The sequence below is a fragment of the Sinocyclocheilus grahami genome, unplaced genomic scaffold (genome assembly GCF_001515645.1).
Source record: "Sinocyclocheilus grahami isolate Dianchi unplaced genomic scaffold, SAMN03320097.WGS_v1.1 scaffold1236.1, whole genome shotgun sequence".
Classification (NCBI taxonomy): domain Eukaryota; kingdom Metazoa; phylum Chordata; class Actinopteri; order Cypriniformes; family Cyprinidae; genus Sinocyclocheilus; species Sinocyclocheilus grahami.
The window spans coordinates 228,042-239,891 of record NW_015506415.1 but is presented as its reverse complement, the minus strand read 5'-3'; positions in this window follow the sequence as shown (position 1 = coordinate 239,891).

Sequence of the window (11,850 nt, the reverse complement as noted above, 5' to 3'; positions counted from 1 at the left end):
TTCTTCAAAGAGCTTATAATCTCTCTCTCTCTTTTTTTTTAAGGAAACTATAATTTAGAGAAATGAACCTCGAGCGGTGGGCTGGAGATAGCAGGGTAAACGATATAAATGATAAATCTTTATTGTGCAACAATAAAATATAAATGTGCATACTTATGATAATAAACATGAAATCACTTTTATATCACAATAAGTATGCGCAATCCCTATCAAAAGGTAAAGGAAATGCCAGTCTTTGCAGGGCTCGACAGTGCGACCATTTCAGTCGCATTTGCGACTGAAAACTACTGCGTGCGACTATGAAATTTATTTTAGGAGCACCAGTGCGACTGACCCGATCATCATCATACTTGTGATTGCGCTCAGGGGAGCTTCAAAGCTTTCTACGTGTTTTTGCAGCGTCGAGTAATGTATCAGACATATCTCACCAATCCTTCATAAGCAAAGTGTAGACAGGGTGTAAATAAGAGATTCATCACACAGTGTAGAGAGCTTCGTTGATTATAAATGTGAGCTCGCGATGAACTAAGATGATGAGTGACAGCTTTGAATGATTTTTAAGGGAGTTTGTAAATGTGATAACTGATTTAATACAATACAATTCAATAATAGCCAAGTGTGTTTACACGAATACTCGCCAAAACAGACAATTTGACATCTTTTTGTGTGTAATTGTCAGTTCAAGTGCAATAACACGTGAAAGAGAACTGAATTCAGTACTTGTGCACTAAGACACATTTTCTGTGTGCGCTCGGACTAAGGAAAAAAAACAGACCAAGTTAAGTTCTCTTTCGCATCGTCACACTTTTTCTAATTTATCATATGTCTGCTCTTTTCTTACTCCCAGACTTTGACATTTTTGAATGTTTAATGAGACGTGCAGCAAGTGTATGCAAACTTATGTCTCGCCGGGTAGATCAGAGCATTACAGCACAAATGTGCTCATCTACCCTCCCTACCACACAGATTAGTTCTGACTGGATCTCATCCCAAATCGCATTTTTTCGTTGAAGAAAATGTCAGTCGATTTTCATCATGGTTTTTGTCATTCAGAGCTGATTTTTAGTTTGTTATCATCTCGTTTTCTTCTGTGAAATATTTGAAAATTATTCATCAACAAATTAACACTGCATTGTGAAGAAGGAAGCAATATTTAACCACCTCATATAATCAAGTCGTGTTTGCGGAACGATGCGGGGTATGTTAAAAGCACATGTCCAGTTTGTGTGAGTGAAGGAAATCCGCTTGGGAGTGGAGAGATTCGTCCTCGCGCACATGGATCGCGTAATATTATGCGCTCTCGACATTGCCATTAAGATCACACTATAGAAACCGCCTAAAATTAGAAATTTACTAAAAACAAGCCTATGGCAAGACATTTGGTAGGGGGGGCCAGCCAAATTTCAGGGGGGGCCGGTGCCACCCCTGGCCACCACGTAGACACACCCTGATAACTTCATCTTAAAGAGTTTAATGAATGTCACTCAATGTATAGATCAGGAAGACTCTGGTGGATCACTGTCTCAATAATCATTGAGGCAGGAGTAGAGGTCCAGATTTCACACCATTTATGCTTAAATACAGCAAGATTAACACAAAAACCTGATTAAACTTTGACCAATCAATAAGGAGAATTAATCACACTCAATGAATCCAGTTAATGTGTCACATCAACCACAGTAATGTTCACCTCTGCTCTCACTTTAAAAAAGGGTAAAAGCATTTGTAATAACAGCACAATGGCCAGGGAAACCATTTTTCTGTAATACTGACTACAGACACCTCTTCTCTGCAAACACTTAATAGCGTCTGTTTCTTCACGTTGCTGTGTTTTAAGCAGATGCTGCAATCCATAGACCTCTGGCTGTGCCTCATATTGCTCCTTCCTTCATTTGCGAGTCATAACGACTCCCTGCTTCTGCGTTTGACACACCTACACTGAGATGAAGACATTTAAACAGAGGATGCAAGCTGGTAAGACAGCAAAGGCTGGAAAAAGTTGTGAAGCGTAAAAACATCTAAAAGTCTTCTACTTTGACGCCAAACCTGAAATGTGCTCCTTTTAAACTCGTAAAATTATTGAACATTGTTATTAATATAATTAAACTGGCCACCATCACAATGAAAAAAAATACACTGTGTAATAAACGGACTTTGCAAGTCCCTTTGATAAAACACCTGAGCTCATGTGGCTGTTTTGTCTATGAGAGAAACACTCTGAAAGAATTATCAGTGAATTTATTCATAAATCAGATCCAGATGGGACATTTAACAGAAGTGAAGTCATGTGTAGTCTTTGCAAGGTGGAATTTAAAAAGCACAGAAGCTCAACAAGTATAAATATCACCCGAGAGTGATTACACCATCATTTGTACAAATTTAATGAGAATTTACAAGACTTACAGGTTTACCAAAGCAAATCAAACTCTTTCTAAGTACCCCTGGGACCAGCTTAAGTACATGTGGTTGGGAATCACTGCTTTTGGATATTTTGAATAACCAAATGAGATTTCATATCTTAAGAGTTACAGAAAAGACTGAATTTTCTTTATCAAAGCCTAAGTGTATAAGCAAATCTTTCTAATTAAAGAATTCTCTGCTGTGAGAGTGATAAATAGCTTATCATTCATTAGGATATTAAAATCACAAAGCTGTTGACTTTTGCACAGTCATTGAATACCATCAGGGAGAACTGAATTTATCTCTGATTACAACAGCAGCTTTGGATATAAAGTCAGTCCTCAGCGTTCAAATTTTTTTTCCTAAATTACAATGATAATGCTGTTCATCAGACTAATTGTTACGGGGCTGACAAGACGTGAGACGTGCGGATCCATGTGCAAGCTTTTATTTAAAGCAGAAGAGGTCAGAAGCACAGGCAGGGTCAAACAATGGCAAACAGGTATATGGCGGGCAAGACACAAGAATAATCCTAGGGCTAGCATAGGTCAACGATCGGCGAACAGAATCAAAAGGGCGAGACCAGAGGGATAAATCCAGGAAAACAGGCAAAGATCAGAAACCAAGAAAACAGGCTAGGCTAGGCTAGGCTAGGAAAACTAACGAGGGCTCTGTAAAGTAGCTATCACTGCTGGCGATAAGCACATACAATACTCGGCAGTTTGATAGGAGTCAGATTGAGTGACATATAGTGAATGTGTGATTGGATACAGCTGTGTGCAATCAGTGCTGTGTGCAATCAGTACAATGGATGATGGGATATGTAGTCTGGGGTGATATGCAACAGTTTGTGTAGTGCGAGAGTCAATGTAATGGAAAGGGTGACCTCTGATGGCAAGCAGACGGAAGTTCATGGACCGGATTCGTGACACTAATAATACAAGACAAACTTTACAGATTTTAATTTTCTTATAGAATAAGGGACTGCCATTTAACGTTTTGTCTGTGATAAACAGTCTTAAAACAATAATTTAATCTAAATCATAATGATTTTTTTATATATATTTTTGAAATAAATATGTTATGCTCACCAAAACATTTGACCTAAATACATTAAAATTCAATATTGTGGAATAACTGTTTTCTATCTGAAAATATTTTTTATGTAATTTATTCATGTGATAGCGAAGTTGAAATTTCAGCAGTTTTTACTCCAGCCTTTAGTGTAATATGATCCTTCAAAAATTATTTTAATATGCTGATTTGGTGCTCAAGAAATATTGAGATGTGATACATTGTTTTAGGATTTTTTGATAAATAGAACATTTAATAATTAGGGAAAAAAATATTTATTTCAAAGAATAAAGACTTAAATAGTGTTACAAAAAAATTGTCACTTGATGAATTTAATGTATCCTTGCTTAATAAAAGTAAACTGTTTTTCAATAATAAAAAATAAAAACTTACTGACCCCAAACTTTTGAACGTTAGTGTATATTATTTAACAATGAATGTATTAAATTAAAAAAAATTATTATAATTTAAATAATATATTTATATGTATTTACCTGTTTTGCTGTAGTATGTTTGCATGCAGAAATATGCCTAAAAATGCAGCCTGCTGTGGCTGCGTTTAAAATATGCATGCCATATTTTAACATTTACGCTTCTCAATTTCTCAGGTTTTAATTAACAATGTTTATTCCTTTATGGCTTAATTTCCATACAATATCCTGTTAAGTGGCTCCTTCTGGCACTATTCACACATTTTTTCCCGTGATATTTTATGGAGGGAGCCCGAGGGGCGAAAGGTTGAAGGATATATAATAGCCATAAATTAATTTTACCATGGGTGGTGGTGTATTTTACAGGATAAAAAGAAAGCCTAGTTTAGGATGAGGGCCGAGAAAGGCAGTTACTTCTAATAAAATTATACATGCAAGTTACAGGATACTATTTAATTTGGCGATTAATTTGCCTCATACATATGATTGAGTCTCATTTTATGTGACATCTTGTAATGAGACTATAAATCATGGAAGCTTCACTCGTGAGAAAAAAGAACCAGCCAAAAAATTAAATGCAGATGATGCCCAACAGGCATTTAAATAAACAAATTAATAAGAAATACAAACAATTCAGGTCCTTATAAACTAAAGAAATCTGTGAAAATATAATCCTATATTCAATAGGAAATCCTATTCAACACATTAATAGATGCCAGTTGATGGTGACATAGAAACTATTAATTCCCATAGTTCCTGTAAAGTATGACTACTTCATTAATTAATCAGTGGCTTCCTCACACAGTGGTGGCAAAACATTGTTTTACCCAACACGTTCTCATTAAATCATAACCCTTGGTCTTTTGCTAACCTTGAATTATTAGATGCAGCTCTCAAAGTACCATTAATTAGCCTCCGAGAAAACAGGGAGTGGGATTTTGTGGGATTTTAGCACCTGTATGCAAACCAAGCACTTATCGGCACTCTCTCAGAGCGGAGAAAGAGAAGGGCGGAGGGGTGAGGTGAAGGGTAGGAAATAAGACATCATCGGTATTTGTCGAATGTAAACCTGACTCCACAGAGATTTGTATTCAAACACATTGCACTGCTGTTTACATGTGTCATGCGCTCGGTTTTCTCCTGGCCTACTTTTCCCTCATTGTCGCTCGTAATTGCCGCCTCTCGCACATCCACCATGTTTCTACAGTTTCAATAGCAGTAAATGATGGAGTGATGAATAAAGCGCAGATTAAAGGAGTCCATCCTTGTACTTAAATCTGAACATTTATGATTAAGTTTAACTCCTGTACACAGAAGACATTTTAAAAGAAGAAGAATTTTAAAAATGAAGAATTGAGCAAACAGAAACGTCAGGACTAACAAATGCCTCAAGGCTAATGCAAATGTTTACCTGATTTGCTCTTTATCAAATGATGGATTTCATATGATGCATCTTTATTAAATGATGCAGCTCATAAATACTATATCACTATAGCATATAATGATATCAACAGTGATACCTGTATTTAACTGCACTTTTATAAACAACTAAATCAATAAATCACCAAATCAAGTATTAGAATTCCCCTTCAAACACCATCTATACGAGCAATATGAATTGATTGCTGATCCAGGCTGGTTTATGATGGTTTGATGCTGGTCTAGCTATTGTTGACCAACAAATCTTGAAAGCACCAAAGACTCTCAATACCACTTTTAATGAGACAAATATGGCAGAAAATCTTAATCATTGTACTTTCATGACAACTCAAACAAATACATCTAGCTGATTTTAAGAATGTGCAGGAACATACATAAGAATATTGAGGAAGAAATGTGCAATCAAATGAATAAATAAATTATTTTTAAAATAATAAAATTATTTTGTAATAAAATGTAAATTGTATGTATGGCAGAGATTGTTTGTTATGTGCAAAGAGGACAGATAGGAACATGTTACACCAACATTCATCTCATTCTGTCAAATTATAAAACAATTTCCTGACCTTCAATCAGTCACTGAGAGAACGCAGAATGAGGTGTTGAAAAGTTTGCAGAAATTCACAAGGTGGCTCTGTCGAGCACAACAAAGCGAGATATCCAAAGACTCTTCATGTCGACACTGACAGATCATAAGTGGAGTAATGGAAACACCATGGAGGAGAGACAGTGAGTAATTACTGACCAGGTGCAGTTATCCATTACAGCTGAGCTTCAGGGAAACCTGTTCTGAGACGCTTCACTTATTTACATTTAGACAATCCTCTGCGTCCTGCACGGCACCTCCAGAGTGGACAAGTATGCTTATGATAGAACCACTAGTTAATATACCATGTTTGGTATTTATGAATTCATATTGTGATGATCTAAATGGGAGTGCATCTTACATGTTGAAACCGATGCAACATATTAGTGCTCTAAGAATCTTTAATAGTATTTGAATCAGCACCCAATCCAGTTATGTATGCAAAATACCATGTTCGAAGACGTAAACTTTCCCTGGCTCACTGACCCCCTGGAGGTGTGACCTTCATAGAAGTTAGATGGCCTCACATCAGTCACCCGCCTCTCTCTTCTCTCTTCTTTGGCGCTCTCATCCCCATGCCTCTTGGACATCCAGTCCGACTCTGAACCACGGGACCTCCCCCGTGCTGGCAGGACATCAAAGTTGCAGCAAGCCGTGTTGCAACTTTTCACCCAGGAGAGAACTCTACTGACCACCATTGAGTCAGAGTAACATCTTTGGAGTTCATCAATTTCAAACCCGGAAGAACATGATCGCAATTCCAATGCCACCAAACCTTCAAACCATCAAGACTTTCATCTGAGAATGCATCCGGACGCTCGTTCAATGGCCAAGGCAATGCAAGTATCGTGCATCTAACTAAACGAAACAGAGGTTTAGTATAAGCTGTAGACCCTGTTGTAAAACGGTTCTGATGGTTTCACTCAGGTGGTTAACTTACTCATTTTCCATAGCTGCATTCTCTGGTTTCATTCATCCACTTTAACTCCTCTTTGTACGAAGACGTAAACTTTCCCTGGCTCACTGACCCCCTGGAGGTGTGACCTTCATAGAAGTTAGATGGCCTCACATCAGTCACCCGCCTCTCTCTTCTTTGGCGCTCTCATCCCCATGCCTCTTGGACATCCAGTCCGACTCTGAACCACGGGACCTCCCCCGTGCTGGCAGGACATCAAAGTTGCAGCTAGCCGTGTTGCAACTTTTCACCCAGGAGAGAACTCTACCGACCACCATTGAGTCAGAGTAACATCTTTGGAGTTCATCAATTTCAAACCCGGAAGAACATGATCGCAATTCCAATGCCACCAAACCTTCAAACCATCAAGACTTTCATCTGAGAATGCATCCGGACGCTCGTTCAATGGCCAAGGCAATGCAAGTATCGTGCATCTAACTAAACGAAACAGAGGTTTAGTATAAGCTGTAGACCCTGTTGTAAAACGGTTCTGATGGTTTCACTCAGGTGGTTAACTTACTCATTTTCCATAGCTGCATTCTCTGGTTTCATTCATCCACTTTAACTCCTCTTTGTATGCATGTGTGTGTATGTTTGTTAGACTAATATTGTGTTAGTATTTAGTTTCTAAAACTTTTGTGCACAAAGTACATGAGTTACTGATTCTGTCACTGCTTGTGTATAATGTCCCTTTTATGATCTGATCTTACTACATGCTCTAATACACTAGTAGTGTAAGAAAGTATTTTCTGTTGCCACGGAAATATAATTTCTTAGAGTTGATATAAAATTCCACTGAATGTTCGCTGGACGAACAGATTAGTTGATTGTAATATTAATTCTGCTACAGTTACAGTCAACTGATATAAATAATTGTAATTAATTATAATTAATAATTGTAATTATTTATACATTTCCCTTTTGAGCTAATTTGCTACATGAGTAAAGCAGGGGAGCAGTTTGTTATCATCGGTACTAGGGCTGGCAATAAAACACAATTTAGTGATTATTAATAAAATAATAATAACAATAATACAATGTATTCTAAAGTATTTTATATATGGTCTATTCAGTGCTTTTTTTGCCACAATAATTTAATACATTTGAATTATCTTTATGTGGGGTCATTTTACAGCAAATATTGATGTATGTGACTAATTGGAGTAATTAATTTTAATATTATATTAGTAATTTAATTAAAATGTAATTTCTAGATTGCACACATTTTCACCATCATGTAAATCAGTGTTCATTGATAAAAAAATGTTTTGTCTTCAACCCATTACGAAATATAATACATCCCATGTATAGCCTTAAACATCCCAATTCCAGGAAAAGAATGCATTTATTTTGCACAACAGTGATGATGAAAGCTCATGCAAAGACGACACATTCACATGGTACGCAGTTTCAGGAGCATAGGTGCTCAAATTTTCAACCTGCTCTCAGAAAACTTTTAAAAAATAATCAACAATTACCTGTTGCATCCTTTCAAGTGCATCTGAGGACCCCTGGATTGAGTGCAACACTTAAATCAAGTAAGTGAAACATTTATGTAAGGATTTTATTTTGAGCTGAGCAACCTGAGTTGTGGCATTAGGTCAAATCACATGTCGACTTAACATTGTTAAGTCTACATTTCATTTTTCTATTTGTCTTAGATTTAACTGATGGTATTACTGGAATGATTTTAAGGATTCATATCTTGTAGGTTTCACAGCATTAGCATTTTCATAGCTTTGCTTTGAAATCGATCTCTTAGATTCAGCAGAGAATGAAACCTGCCTGAAAGAGAGAAGACGGGCTACTTCAAATGCAAGACAGTCTCATTCAGCCCAATATTTTTAAGACTTAATGCACAAATAGTGTAGAATGAGTCTTTCCTTTTAACAGAGAAGAAAGGATTTTACATCTTTCATCCAAATATATTTGACCAAATCACCCTGAACTGTTTTTATTATGGGGCCTGAATGAAAAATACATATTTAAAGAAAACACTCCAAAAGATACGGCCTGTTTAATATTCCTTCGATTTAAATATATAATATTTTACCAAGTGCTTTTCACAGATGTGTTTGCTAGCCAGACAGGTGTGCCTCAGGCATGGATATTTCAAGATGGCAGTAATCAAGGGGCAGGATCTTGTTCTGTCATTCACACGTCTTTTGTGTAAGGGACATCAGAGTCCCCTGCAATCAAATTGTAAACTGACTTTTCTGTCAGAGGTCCAGATGGATTGTCAAGATGGCTGCAAACAACACTTGCAATGAGGCCCACAGATTGTTAAACACCTTAAGTGGGTCAGGCCACAATAATTTAATACATTTGAATTATCTTTATGTGGGGTCATTTTACAGCAAATATTGATGTATGTGACTAATTGGAGTAATTCATTTTAATATTATATTAGTAATTTAATTAAAATGTAATTTCTAGATTGCACACATTTTCACCATCATGTAAATCAGTGTTCATTGATAAAAATTTTTTTTGTCTTCAACCCATTATGAAATATAATACATCCCATGTATAGCCTTAAACATCCCAATTCCAGGAAAAGAATGCATTTATTTTGCACAACAGTGATGATGAAAGCTCATGCAAAGACGACACATTCACATGGTACGCAGTTTCAGGAGCATAGGTGCTCAAATTTTCAACCTGCTCTCAGAAAACTTTTAAAAAATAATCAACAATTACCTGTTGCATCCTTTCAAGTGCATCTGAGGACCCCTGGATTGAGTGCAACACTTAAATCAAGTAAGTGAAACATTTATGTAAGGATTTTATTTTGAGCTGAGCAACCTGAGTTGTGGCATTAGGTCAAATCACATGTCGACTTAACATTGTTAAGTCTACATTTCATTTTTCTATTTGTCTTAGATTTAACTGATGGTATTACTGGAATGATTTTAAGGATTCATATCCTGTAGGTTTCACAGCATTAGCATTTTCATAGCTTTGCTTTGAAATCGATCTCTTAGATTCAGCAGAGAATGAAACCTGCCTGAAAGAGAGAAGACGGGCTACTTCAAATGCAAGACAGTCTCATTCAGCCCAATATTTTTAAGACTTAATGCACAAATAGTGTAGAATGAGTCTTTCCTTTTAACAGAGAAGAAAGGATTTTACATCTTTCATCCAAATATATTTGACCAAATCACCCTGAACTGTTTTTATTATGGGGCCTGAATGAAAAATACATATTTAAAGAAAACACGCCAAAAGATACGGCCTGTTTAATATTCCTTCGATTTAAATATATAATATTTTACCAAGTGCTTTTCACAGATGTGTTTGCTAGCCAGACAGGTGTGCCTCAGGCATGGATATTTCAAGATGTCAGTAATCAAGGGGCAGGATCTTGTTCGGTCATTCACACGTCTTTTGTGTAAGGGACATCAGAGTCCCCTGCAATCAAATTGTAAACTGACTTTTCTGTCAGAGGTCCAGATGGATTGTCAAGATGGCTGCAAACAACACTTGCAATGAGGCCCACAGATTGTTAAACACCTTAAGTGGGTCAGCAGGAGTGTAATATGGGGCAGGCTTTTAAAGATCTGTTTGTGGGCAGTACAATAGAACCCTGCAAATCCCTGTGAGCACACTTAAAAAAAAGTATATGTAGAGTCATACATTGAACACATTAAGATTACAGCACACACATACCGCATAGACTATTTAAAACATACTTTAAAAAAAGGAAAAAGACTGTTATTGAAAAAGCTACATGCTACTAGTCCCTGCTGGTCTCCATTAGGGCTGAAACGATTAGTAGAAATTATCCGACAACATTGACAATACAAAATATTTTTGTTGTCGACTAGTTGTTTGAGCTCATATGACCTAATGTAAGGGCCTGCAAAGACACGGTTTGACCAGTGTGGCGCTGTAGCACAAGACTGTAATCCAGCCCTCCCGGATGCAATCCAATAGATGAAGACAAGCTTATGAGAAGTGCAAATGAAGCCAACCAGTTGAGTGTGGGAAAGTTTTACAAAACTACAAACAAAAAAAATCTATTATGTATAAAAGCCCCAATATACTGGCAGCAAAGTTATTTTTAAATTTTTTAGTTAGGGGTAAAAAGCAGTTCGATATACTCATACAGCAGTTTACTGTTAGCGAACATCCCGACGCTACTGACAGCAGCGTTTAGATGACTGTGTAGATATGTGCTGCATGATTTTTCCTCTCAATAAGAAAATAAACACTTAAAAAATGAGAGCGGTGAGAAAACAGCAGTTAAGAAAGCATCTGATCATAGCGATGTAGATATTTTTGCACCAGCTTTGCAATCGACAAGCCAGTAAATTCATGTTACATTTATTAATACAACACTTTCTAATCCAATCAAACGATTAGTCGATTAATCATTCTAATAATCGTTAGATTAATTGATTATCAAAATAATAGTTTGTTGCAACCCTAGTCTCCAGCCAGACCAAAATGTCTGTTAGCTGATTTTAGAGCAGTGCTTCCGGGGACCACTAGGGAGCCTCAGCAGTCTTTAAAGGGGACCTCAAGATGACTTAAAAAGATGATTTAAAATAAGACAAAACAAACTTTAAAAAAGGTAAAACAACTAAATATCAATATAGTTTTTTTCCAGCTGGAGTGGCATAAATACAATAGCATTGGTGTGCATGTACCTGTTAAGAGTCTTACCTGATATTATGGTATACAATCACATAAATATATATATATAAAAATATTTATATTTATCAATCTCAAGATGCAATAGCTCATTAAGTTTGAGGCTCATTGTTTTCCGTACCTCTCTGTGAATTATAACCACATGAAAACCAATAGCTCAATAGGTTGTGCAGGGGTGAACCTGTCCAGAGCCACAGCCAGGGGCGCCGCTAGCAATTTTGGGCCCTATGAAAGAATATGAGGTTGGGCCCCCTACCGCACCAAACATACACTATATTGCCCAAAGTATTGGGAAAACTCAATAAAAC